The 13,491-nt window shown below is 43.5% G+C and overlaps 1 protein-coding gene and 1 pseudogene across 6 annotated transcripts in view; both read right to left on the reverse strand.

Moving 5' to 3' along the window:
* STAU2 (staufen double-stranded RNA binding protein 2) overlaps nt 1–13,491 on the reverse strand; it is a 491,304-nt gene that overhangs the window by 182,087 nt on the left and 295,726 nt on the right. The gene's annotated exons all lie outside the window — the stretch shown is intronic.
* On the reverse strand, nt 8,665–8,783 carry LOC141146366 (5S ribosomal RNA; annotated as a pseudogene).

Genomic DNA, 13,491 nt, shown 5'->3' on the forward strand with positions numbered 1-13,491 from the left:
CAAAAACTCCTCTCAAAACCCACGAATTCTGGGGTTTTTTTCCAGCCGGAAAACACCCCAGCCAAAAAACTGATAACAGCTTGGTGTGCATGGACACATAGGATAACATGCTGGGGAGTTTACTGGCTGTAGAAAGAAACACCAGAAGCCAAAAACAGCAGCTGTAAAAATGTCCAGTGTGCATGAGGCCTTAAAGTGGTGCTAAAGTCAGGAGGCTTTTTTATCCTAATGCATTAAGATAAAACACCTTCTGTGTACATCCCCCCTAATAATTGCTTGAGCCCATCTCGATCAAGTGTCATTGGCTCCCGTTGCTGTCAAAGTCAGTGAGTTATTGAGAAGAGAGAGGGTGCCCCCATAGCAAGCTGATGCTGTGGGGGCACTCGGCAGGAGGGAAAAGCCAGGAGTGCCAGAGGGAACCCAAGAAGAGGAGGATCTGGGCTGCCCTATGCAAAACCGCTGCAACAATGCAGGTAGGTATAACAAATTCTTGTGGGTGTGCACACCTGCGGTTATTTTGTTCTTAAAGTTTTTTAATTGTATATCTTCTGCCTATTATCTTTATGTATTTCTGAATATCAAGTTTAAGCATTAAAGGAATTTTCACTTATAGGTGATGTTCGCCGTCTGCCCTATCCTTTGTCTGTATCTGAACTTTATGGGTCTGTACCCCTCCTTTATTACTTCCAGGTAGGTATAACATGTTTGTTTTTTTAATGAAAAACAGTGAGACTTTAAGTAGTCAATTTAAGCAGTTACAGAAACAGTTTTTTTTTATTTATTTTGGGATAAAGATTTTGCATAAATGAATAAAATCTTGCTAACCGCCACTTTTGTGCCAAACAGCGGTGCGGTTTTGCTGCGGTTGTCACACAATTTATCATGCGGCAATCCGCATTGTGTGAAACTGGTCTCCCAAAAGAAGCTTCTGCTCCTTTTTGGACAACAAGCTTCGTGCGATGCGATTTGCCATGACAATTGCTGCAAAACTGCACTGTGTTAGGTGCCATTAAAAATGAATGGCACACAAACACGTGTGCTGCATTTTGCCAGAATTGCAGGGGTAGAATCATGGGTAGAATAGCAGCAATTCCACCCGCAATCCCAAATCACTAGATGTGATCCAGGCCTAAAAGGCTGTTGAAAAATAACACATTACTGTTCATGTAAACAGTTAAAAATAAAGGGGGGAAAAAAAGCCTAAAAAAGAAAAATGTAATGCCACCACCACAACTAAGAAATGGTAAGCAGCAATATATAACATTTTTGTTTTTGTTTTAATACTGCTTTAAATTTTCTTTGCTTGACAACAAGGAATTAAGGGGTGCGGGTGACTTGTGGGAACTATAGAGAATCATGTATCACCCTGAGAAAGTCAGGCAGTGATCTGCTGGTCTTACATCAAGAAAGAAGTACAGGCTTACAATTAAACATTTTTTGAATAAAATTAGTGCAAGTGAAATGAATAAATCGTGATGTCTAATAGTCCCAATCCCAATAGTGAGTGCACTTAATGGCAGAAGCATATGTTTGTTAGGTCTCTAGCGCCCCCTATTACACACCATTACAATTAAACATACATACTCACCTCTATGTTGCGGCATCTGTACCACCCTGGTTCCAAGAAAGAGAACTGAGCAATTACATGACCGCTGATCATTCAGCTCTTAGTCTGCTTTGAGCACAAAACAGTGACCAGGCTGGGAAAAGGGCAGGCACAGCTGGCTTCAGAGTCTCAGCTACGCTCTGAAAGTCTGGGCCCACCTGTCAATCGGGCAATCAGGTGGATTCTGACAATATACTTTTTTTTAGCGGAGTCCTACTCTTTCTATTCTTAAAAAAAAGCTGCATGTTCAACTATGTCATAGGAAGATTGAGCCCTGAATCGCAGTGTCTACATCTCTTTAGAAGTAATTAACCCACAGGCCTCATTTAGACATGTGTACGTAATCATACCCCCGTGCGAGGGCTGTGTTTGCACAGGTGCTCCATGCATCCCTATGCAGGCGATCCAATTAATGCCAACTGGAATGCAGCAGCTGCACAGACAAAGCATGATCTGTTTTTTTAGGGGGGGGGGCACACCCACGCGGCTGTCAGTTTGGGACCAGCGGCTGTGTCCGTGCATCTGCTGCATCCAAATTGATACAAATGGGTCTGCCTGCACGGGGATGAATAGAACACCTGTGTGTCCCAGTGGGGGCAAACGCGGCCCTCGCATGGGCATACGCTTAAAGAGTACCTCCACTTTTGCTGAGAAAAAATATTCCCATGTGTGTGCTCTATGTACATTGCAAGGATTTTAACAAACTTTGTTGCAGATTCCTACCTTTTGTTTTTCTGGAGAAATAGCCGTTTGTCTGTCTCCATGTTCAGAGTGAATTTGTATGGGAATGGTTCCATATTTATCAATCAGCTGCTGTACATGCAGGGCTCTGAGGCAGGGTCTGCATCCCTGTGGACGCAATTTCCCTTTGGAAGTATCTCACCAAAAATGCAATTTTTGTTGCAGGGGATGCTCAAAATCTAATTTTTATCTTAGTACAGACTTCTGGGGAAATCAGTACGCCAATCACACAAGCAGGAAATGACATTTTTAGGGAGAAGATCTGTACACCATTCTTTGTACAGAACGCCTCCAGGTACCCATATTGCATTGCATTTTACAGAAAATCACAGAGCTGCAGATTGAAAACGAAAGGTCATTTTTCATAACGTTCGATTACAATTTGACTTGTGTCGCAATTGTATATGCTATATATTTTGTTTTTATTTGCTAATTTATTTTCCCACAAAAGTGGAGTTACCCTTCAAGTATGTCTGTGTGAATGAGGCCCAAGGGAGTATCTCACTAAAAATATAATTCCTTTTACAGAGGATGCCTAAAATTTTTAGTGCAGACTTCTGGGAAAAAAATCAGTGAGCCAATCACACAAATAGGAAATGCCAACAGAAGAGAAGGCTTCCAGTTTGCATTTTTTCATTCAATTTTACAGCTTTTCATGTCATTTTCCAACTTACAACAGCTGCAGACTGAAAAGGAAAAGTAATTTTTACATTATTGAATTATAATGTGGCTTGTGTAGAAAGTGTATAAGCTACATTATTTATTTGCTATATTTTTTTCACAAAAGTTAAGTTTCCTGTTAAGTGTCTTTAGTCACGAAGGGAAAATGGTTTGAATTGGAAACATTTTTTGCAAATGATTCTTTATGGCCATCCTCACCCAACTGGCACTTACTAAAATATGAAATATTGGGAAATTAAAAATCTGGTTGCATCATGACTATGTGTCATTGTGTACATGGTTACTAGGCACCTCTATGTATTGTTCAGTGAAATCTGGAAACGCAATATGTTTATGGCCAACTTTAGGACTGAACAATTTTCTATCAAGATGAGACCGATCTCAAGAAATTACTTTCACCTGCTCTCAAAGACAACCTTCTTAAACAGACATTAAACATCACCATGTCCAGACACTGGAGGCATGTACAAAATCTGAACAAATTTAAATGTTCGATTTAGCAGCAAAAGCAGTGGTGTAGTAACTGCAGTAGAAGAGAAAGTATGGAGGCCAAGTTCTGATCCTAATTTAATATAGCTTGCCTCTCACTGGATCAATGGAAGCATCATCATGGGGTGTTTGTTAGCTAGAAGATGTTTTCATACCTAGAAGTTTGTTATACTGTGTAGCATTTGAGTAGTAGACATCCCCAACAAAAAACGTCACAGGGCCCTAGTTCACATTTCTAAATCAGGTCTAGACGAATTTAGCTGTGCTCTAAGATAAAGTAAGAAACCTAAACACAATCAGAAATGATTAAGCTATAATGGCTAGTCACAATCACACCACTCTGCAGCTTAAAGGGATTGTAAAGCTTTGTTTTTTTTTTAAATAACAAACATGTCATACTTACCTCCACTGTGCAGTTCGTTTTGCACAGAGTGGCCCCAAACATCCTCTTCTGGTGTCTCTCAGCGGCGCTCCTGGCTCCTCCCAGCATCGAGTGTCCACATTGGAGAAGCTCTCTCCTACGGTGGACACCCGGTGCGGGCGCGCTCCTGAGTCCTGCATCTGTGCCCATTCACAGAATGAAGGACTCGGTCCCGCCCTCCCGCACTGCGTCATTGGATTTGATTGAAAGCAGCGGGAGCCAATGGCTGTGCTGCTATCAATCTATCCAATCAGGACACGAGACACCAGCTAGAGCTGGTGTGCTTGTTCCTGGCCGCTGAGAGATCAGGGTCAGGTAAGGAAAACAGGGGCTCAGGGGGAGGGGGGGGCTGCAGCACCACAGGTTTTTCACCTTAATGCATAGAATGCATTAAGGTGAAAAACCATGAGGGTTTACAACCCCTTTAAACCTTCCCTATCAGTAACTGTGGGCTTTGCAACTTATTAAAATGAATTTGAAAACCGCTACATGGGTTACAGAAACTCATAAATAAGTAATTACACCAATACCTGACAACTACCATATTTATGGGCATATAAGACGCACTTTTTTACACTGAAAATAATAAAATGTGCCTGCGTGTTATACGTCGATATCTGGTTTTTTTTTTAACCAACAGGGGCGGGGATCAGGCGGCCCGCCCTGGGTGCCACCTACTGGGAGGGTGTCAGGCCGGCCGCCCCGCCTCTCCTGGCCATGGAACAGCGCTGCCAGTAAACGCTAAAGTTCAGAAAACATTACTGCAGTGCCAGCCCTTTGTGATATACCGCTCCTCCTGTGTAACTCAATGTAAATCTAAGCCTCTGAATTCCTTAATGCCGCTCGTTGTGGCTGCTCTCCTCCTCCCGCTCCGCCACATGTGTAGCTTTTGATTTAAGGAGGAGAGCGGTCACGTGACCGTCAATGAAAGAGAGGAGAGCAGTCACATGACCGGGTCCACGACAGAGAGCGGCATTAATGGAGGTATTTAGAAGGTTTGATTTACAATGAGTGACACAGGAGGAGCGGTGTATGAGAAGGGGCTGACAGGCTGACAGTGTTTTCTTAACCTTAGAGTATGCTTGCAGCGCTGTCCCTGTGTCCCAGTGCTGGGAGTGCAGGGGGGGGGGGGTCTTTATAATGAAAGGGGGCTGTGTGTTGTGCAGGGGGTCCGTGTATTATGCCCGGGGACTGTGTAAAGTTTTTTTCCTGAAACTTACGTTTTTTCTTAAAGTTAAGGTGCATGTTATACGCCTATGCGTATACACCGATAAATACAGTAATTTTCATTTCATTATGTCCATAATATATTTAAGGAAAGAAGAAGGCATGTTCAAAAAAATCTTAATGTAACATGACCCAAAGATTAGCACACAACTTAAAGATACATTTCAGGCATGGTATACAATGCTGTGAAAAAGCATTTGCCCCCTTCTAAATTTTTATTTTTTTTGCATATTTGTCACACTTAAATGACTCAGATCATCAAACAAATTTTATTATTACACAAAGATAACCCGAGTAAATACAAAATGCAGTTTTTAAAAGATGGTTTCATTTATTACGGCAAAAAAGCTGTCCAAACCTGCCTGGCTTTATGTGAAAAAGTGATTGCCCTCTAAACCTAATAACTGGTTGTGCCACCCGCATTTGCGATAACTGCCAATGAGTCTTTCACATTGATGTGGAGCAATTTTGGCCCACTCTTCTTTGCAGAATTGTTTTAAGTCAACCACATTGGAGGGTTTTCCAGCATGAACGGCCTGTTTAAGGTCATAAGGTCACGATACAGCATCTCAATTGGATTTAAGTCCGGGCTATGACTAGGCCACTCCAAAACCTAAATTTTGCTTTGTTTGAACCATTTGTAGGTGGACTTGCTGTTGTGTTTCGGATCATTGTCCTGCTGCATAACCCAAGTGCACTTGAGCTTGAGGTCACGAACTGATGGCCGGACATTCTCCTTTAGGATTTTCTGGTAGAGTTCAGAACTCATGGTTCCATCAATTATGGTAAGTCGTCCAGGTCCTGAAGCTGCAAAGCAGCCCCAGACCATCACGCTACCACCACCATATCTGACTGTTGGTATGACGTTCTTGTTATGAAATGCTGTATTAGTTTTATGCCAGATGTAACGGGAGGCACAACTTCCAAAAACTTAAATTTTTGCCTCATCGGTCCACAGAATATTTGCCTAAAAATCTTGGGGGTAATCAAGATGTTTTTTGGTAAATATAAGATGAGCCTTTGTGTTCTTTTTGGTCAGCAATGGCTTTGGCCTTGTAACTCTCCCATAGATGACATTTTTGCCCAGTCTCTTTCTTATTGTTGAATCATAAACACTGATCTTACCTGAGGCAAGCTAGGCCTGCAGTTCTTTAGATGTTGTTCTGGGTTCTTTTATGACCTCCTGGATGAGTCATCGTCATGCTCTTGGAAACATTTTTGTAGGCCGGCCACTCCTGGGAAGGTTCACCACTGTTGCACGTTATCTCCATTTGAGGATAATGGCTCTCCCAGTGGTTCCAAAGCCCTAGAAATGGCTTTGAACCCCTTCCTAGACCAATACATGTTCTTTGTTTTGTTTCTAATCTGTTCTTGAATTTTTTTAGATTGTGGCATGATGTGATCTGTTAGCGTCTTTCATTTTGTCAGACAGCTTCTATTTATGTGATTTCTTGATTCAACAGGTCTGGCAGTAATCAGGCCTGGGTGTGGCAAGTGAAATTAAAGTCAACTTTCCAAAAAAATCATGGTTAATCACAGTTCATTCATGATTCAGCATGGAAGGGGGCAATTACTTTTTTCACATAGGTCCAGGCTTAATATATGAAAATATGATTTTTATAACAGCTTACCCGTAAAATCCTTTTCTTTTAAGTACATCACGAGACACAGAGCCATAGGAATTACTATGTGGGTTATAGGCCACATTCAAGTGATGGACACTGGCACACCCCAAGACAGGAAGTCCACTCCCTATAAAACCCCTCCCACTACTGGGAGTGCCTCAGTTTTTGTAGCAAAGCAATACACATGTATACTAGAAAGAGGGGCGGGACCTCCTATTTTCTTATCGTACATCACAGGACACAGAGCCATAGTAGTTACTATGTGGGATGTCTCATAGCAATGCCAACTGAGGGGAGGGAGACAACAGAATTAGGGCAGACTTTCCTCCTTACACCATAAGTTTGAACAATCACTTGTCGAATCCATTTATAATAAGTAGATTTCGATGCTGCCTGTACTCTTTTAGGAACTTAAGGCAACACAAACAAAACATCCGTTTTTCGAATCTGAACAGTCGTTCTTAAATAGATTTTGACTGCTCTCAGCACATCAAGAGAATGTAGTGACTTTTCCTCCCCAGAACGGGGTTCTGGGAAAAAATGAAGGTAGAACAATATCCTGGTTTAAATGAAAACCTGAGACTACCCTAGGTATAAAATTAGGATGCAAAACTAGTTCCCTTGTCAAAAGGATCAAGGGAATATGTTGTATCGGCTCAAAAGGTTGTTTCTGTAATGCCGACAGGACTAAATTCAAGTCCCAAGGTTTCAGGGGTGACTTAACTGAAGGATTTAAGCCGCGTTACCCCCTGAATAAAGCTACAAACCAAAGAGTGTGAAGCAAGTGGTCGCTGAAAAAATACCAATAAGGCCAAAACCTGGTCCTTGATAGAACTCAAGACCGGCTTTATATCTAACCCCATCTGTAGAAAGTCAAGGATTCTACCTATGATATACTTCCTGGGGTGCCAACCCCTGGATTCACACCAGGAGACATATGCCTTCCAGACTCTATAATATGTGACTCTGGAGGCCGGGTTCCTTGCATTAACCAGAGTAGACTCCACTGAACCTGACAGCCCATGCTCCTCCAGAATGTTAAATTTAGCGTTTGTAAAGTAGATGGCATACCGGACCTTGCCAGAGAAGGCCTGGCCATGGCAGTAGGGTCCATGGGTCCCCTACTGCCATCTTTATGCTCTCTGCATACCAAGATTTCCTGGGCCACAAGAATCACGACTTCCCCATCCTGCTTGATCCTGCGAAGAAGTCGTGGACGCAGGCAGAATAGGAGGGAATGCATAAATCGGTGCAAACCGATTCCACAGGAATAGCAAGGCATCTGTTCCGCATGCTAGCGGATCCTTTGTTATTGACACAAAGTTGTCGATTCCTTTGTTAAACCTGGACGCAAACAGATCTACGTCTGAGATCCCCCATCTTTGACATATTGACATGAAATTATCGGGGTGAAGGAACCATTCTCCCGGGAACAACTGCTGGCGACTCAAGTAGTCCGCCTGCCAATTTTCTGTTCCTGGAATGAAGACTGCTGATAGGCAAAGTACATTGTTTTCGGCTCAAGATAGGATCTGATTCACCTTTCTCTGGGCCACACAACTTCTTGTGCCCCCTTGGTGATAAAAATAGGCCATTGCTGTGGCATTGTCGGATTGAATCCTGGCAGGACAGTTTCGTAAACTGAACGTTCAGGCCCTCAGGACCAAGTGCTCTGCCTGAATTTCTAGAATGTTAATCGGCAAGGCCATTTCTGATCTGGGCCACTTCTCTTGGACAGTTGCCTCTTGCAGGACTGCTCCCCTAACCCAAAAAGTTTGGCATATGTTGTTACCACTTCCCAGGTAACTGAAGGAAGGATTTTCCCCTTTGCAGATTTTTGGTTATTAACCATAAACTGAGGCTCCGGCGCACCCAGCCTACAGCACCTGGTATTTCCAGGCAGTCAACCATCCAGGCACTAACCAGGCCTGATCCTGCTTAGCCTCCAAGATCCGACGAGATCGGGCACTTTCAGGGTGATGTGGCCGTAGGCTTTGGAGTCAGACACAATGGGAATCTAGAGCTTGAACCCGTTGTTCCAAGCCGATAGGATACTGTTTTGCAGCAGTCTCGAATGAAACTGAGTATAAGGAACAGCCTTGATTGAAGCCACCATCTTTTCCAACAACCTCATGCAAAGCTGAATAGAAGAATTCATCCTGTTTTGACCACCTGAATCAGTTCCTTTATGGCGCTGATCTTTGCCTGGGGCAAGAATACCCTTTTTTGGGTGTATCTATGATCAGACCCAAGTATTTTAGCTTTCTTCAGGGTTTTAAAGAAGATTTCATTTAGGTTGAGAATTCGACCTAGATATTCCAGGTAGTTGAATGTGGTGATAATACTTTGGTCTAAGCAGGCTACCGACTGGTCTATCAAGAACAGATCATTCAGGTAAACCATAATCGTTATACCTTGGGCCCTTAATCTGGCTAGAAGAGGGGCTAGAACCTTTGTAAATATTCAAGGTGCAGTAGCTAGACCGAAAAGCAGAGCTACACACTGAAAATGAAGATTTTCCACCTTGAAAAGTAGATTTTACTAGTGAGCGAGGAAATAGGCACATGGAGGTATGCATCTTTGATGTCGATTGACGCCAGAAGTTCTTCTCCTTGTAGGATGGAGATAACTGATTGGATTGACTCCATGCGAAAAAAGAGTGGTTATATTCAGGAATTGAATTTAGATTTTTGAGATCAAGAATGTCCATTCGATTTTGGAAAAAAAGGTTTGAACCAAACCCCAACCTCTGCTCTTACATTGGGAACACCAGGATCATTTTTTGCCAAAAGATGGTCCAATGCTTGAGAGAATAACCTCTTTTTCTCTGGATCCTTAGGAACATTTGATCTGAGAAAACGAGGAGATGGGAACTCTCGGAACTCCAGTTTGTACCTTGGAGCTATTGAGGAACCCCCCCGTCTGTCTTGACACTCTTCCTGCCAGATCCCTGAGAACTGCAGAACAATTCCCCCTATTCGAGTGAGCAGGGGGTGCTTCCTCATAAGGAGGCTTCAGTATTTTGTAGGTTTCCTCCCCCAAGACCTCTTTTGTCCCTGGGGTTGACCCTGAGGATTACCTTTGAACTTGACGGTGGAGGCTGTCATGACTGCCTGGAGGCTGATGCCCCTGGCACAGGAGAAGGAGCTTGTTAAAACGAAAATACATTTGCTCCTTTTCTTAAATGGCAAAGGGGTACTTTTTCTACTAGAATTTCTTTGGATGTATTACCCAAATGATCCCCAAATAGCTGTTTCACCGCAAAAGGAAGACTAGCCAGGAGCTTCTTGCATGGCGCTTAGTGAAGGGCGCAAGGCCTGAAGGATAGAATCTTTCAAAGCAACTATTGCAAACATAAAGCGGCTAGTAGCTTGCCAGCTCCTGAGCCTGCTGAGCAAGATAACCTTGAACACCTGTTTAAACTGGTCTCTCAACGATTAACCAATTACTATCAGTGCAGGCTGAGACACTCAATCTGCCAAAGGAAAAAAATTTTTTTTTTTTTTTTTACAATAATTGGAATTCCAACTTTTTATCTGTTGGATCCCTAAGCATTTGAGCATTGTCTGCCGGACAAGTCAAACGCTTATTCCCAGAGGATATATTAGCGTTAACTGCTGGTATAAACCACTTTTAGTGAATTTTCTCCACCATAGGATAAAGTGTGAAAAAACTTTTTAGGAGGGAAAAAAATGCTTATCTGGGTGATCCACTCTTCTTGAGCTTAAGGAGGCTTTAGCGAACCCAAACACTCAGTTGAGGGTACATAAATGTGGAGCGGACCATTCAGCAAGAAATTGCATCATCAATCTTACAGATTGTGAAAGCTGATCCACCCGCACTTGACACCTCAGAAGAGGAGTCATTAGCCTCACCACGGTCCCCTGATGGAATTCATCTTCTCCTGCCCCTAGTTCCTCAGTTTGGGGGTCCTGGGCAATGGAAGAGAACCTGTCCCATTTTGTCCCACACTGGGATGCGATTAAAGCCACTAACCTTTTTTTTTTTAATCCTATCATGGCTGAGGAAAAAAGACCTTTTTAGTAACAAACAGGGACTGCAGAGTTGAAAACATTTCATGGCCCCGATGCTCACTCTGACCAGCCACCCCCTCTCAGGGGAGGATGCCATTGTAGAGATGAGTAGGCTTTCCAGAGCTTGAGGTAGACCCTTTTAGCCCTTTTTTGGGGGTGTTTCAACCCCCCTTCTGACCTTAGCACAAAAGCAGAGGTACTATCAGAAGAAAATTGCAATCATTGCTTGAGCAATAGTTCAACCACTGCCGTTGCTATTAATGCTCAGCCTGATGCAAATAGTAAATGTGTCAAATAGGAAATGCCTGTGTCACCAAACCTCTTTCATGTCCCTCTTAGCTCTTGTGTCCCTTTGACAACTTGCAGCCAGCACAAATGGAGTTTTTAAAACACTCCCACGCCAGCGTTGGTGGAGGCCAATGCCGCGCTAAGCCCCGCCCCCTCGGTCGCATCACCCCTCCCTCCTTTCTCTTTCAAAAAAAAAAGTTTTCCCGCGCGAGCGCAGGCTTCTGATCCGACGGAATCGGCTTGTGTGTGAGAGAGGGATGGCATGGAGGAGACCTGAAAGCCACCGCCGCCGTGTAGGGGCGGTGAAACGGCATTGCTGATCGTTTTTTAGCTCTCCCCTAATGCTCAGCCTCGTGAAGAGGGGGAGAGCTCAGCCCAGGTGGGGGGTGTCTGGTGGAAGCAAAACCCCCCCCAAACTTACCGGAGGTCTGCCTGCTAGCCGGAGGAAAAAAGCCTGCTGCTGTGACACAGCATGATCTCTGAGGAAGCATGAGAAGGTACGTGCTCCATACATCCCCCAGTGGTGACACTTAGGCATGACAACATTTACTTTTTTAAAGGAGACATTTCATAAGGAAATTAAAAAATTCTTTAGAAAAACTCCACTTACCTTTCCCGCTGCAGGATTTTCTGTGGTAAAACAGACCCAATCTTCACCCTTCACGGTGGGGGTTCCGTTAACAAACCTTTAGGGACCGGGGACCCTCAGGGAACACACAATCCTGGACCTGTAATAGCACCCTGCCAGTAAAACTTTATGGCTTAAAATACCAAAGTACTGGATCCCGGGGTCCAGCTCTCTAAAAAGAGAAGCATTACAAGCAAAACCTTGTTTCTTCGGACACAAGGCCCAGGTACAATTCAATTTGGCCTAAAAGACACTTTGAATGGATCCGGCTGCATAGCTAGCCCCAGCAAGGATTGCTCCAGTGGAGCTCAGCACAGCACATCTTCACTCGTGACCAACACCCTAGACACTGTAGAAAAACTGAGGTACTCCCAGTAGTGGGAGGGGTTATATAGGGAGTGGACTTCCTGTCTTAGGGTGTGCCAGTGTCCATCACCTGAAGGTGGCCTATAACCCACATAGTAATTACTATGGCTCTGTGTCCCGTGATGTACGATAAGAAATAATAATTTAAAAACTGCATCTTTGATTTACTTGGGTTATCTTTGTTTCATGATCTGAATCATTTAAGTGTGAGAAATATGCAAAAAAAAATCATGAAGGGGGCAAAAACTTTTTCACAGCACTGTATGTTGGTATAGACCTTAAAGTGTTACTAAACCCTCAACAGTAAAATCAGTCTGTGTATGTAGTAAATGCTTATTATACTCACTGTGGAATGGGTTAATCCTGCGCATTGTGTAAAAAGGGCTGTTAGATCTTGTCTTTTCTGATCCTCCCCTTCTAATATTGTCCCCAATCCATCTCCTGAAGGTACAAAGCCTTAGGGGCACTCTGCACATGCTCAGTTTGGTGTGTATTGCTAGAAAGTTTTTTTTGTTGGGGGAGCGTGCATGTGATCAGCACAGGGCCAATCAGCACTGACCAGTCAGAGGGTCAGGAGTCATGCAGCTTTATAGTACACAGTCAGAGCAGAATGAAAACTCTTCCTACAAGCTTGAACCAGTGCTCAGCTGGACACTGATAGAAGTCACAAGACTGCTATATACTGCTGATGAGAAAAGGTACTTTTTATATTTACTAAAATAATTGCATTTCCATGATCTGTGTACTGTGGGAGACCAGATATAGTGAATGCAGTGTCCTGGGTTTAGTAACACTTTAAGTTGGCTGATGCCCCTGGAAGATGGAAATCACTAAAGTAGACACCAATGCTTCAGTGATCTCTACTTGCTCCTGGGTCCCGTGTGAGTAGCTGGCCTGCTGCATTGTGAATACAGGAGGCCACTCAAAACAGGTACCATTTAGAGAATCCTTTGCATTTTCTGAATAAATGCAAAGCGCTCCCTGATTAGACGTGGTGGAGAGCGTGATGTCACTGCCCCGCCTCTCCACCTCATCCAATCAGAGAACACTTTCCATTTACTAAAAATGCAAAGTATTCGATAAAAGTAGCCCATGCTGAGTGGCTGACCTCCCAAATGTTTCAGGCCGGCCACTCAACACGGGACCCACAAGCCAGTGGAGATCACAGGAGTAGCGATTTCTACTTCAGTGAATTACAGCTTTCAGGGGCATTGGCCAGGTATGATATATACAAAGTTACACTGGTCCAAGCTGGACCAAGGTACCTATGTAAGAATATACCATGTCTGGAAGTCTTCTTTACGTCTACAAATAGAGATAACAATAAATATTACTTTTGTAGTTGAACTCTAGTTACTTGCCCCACAATTCTGTACCTACACATT

The sequence above is a fragment of the Aquarana catesbeiana genome, linkage group LG05 (genome assembly GCF_042186555.1).
Source record: "Aquarana catesbeiana isolate 2022-GZ linkage group LG05, ASM4218655v1, whole genome shotgun sequence".
Lineage (NCBI taxonomy): Eukaryota > Metazoa > Chordata > Amphibia > Anura > Ranidae > Aquarana > Aquarana catesbeiana.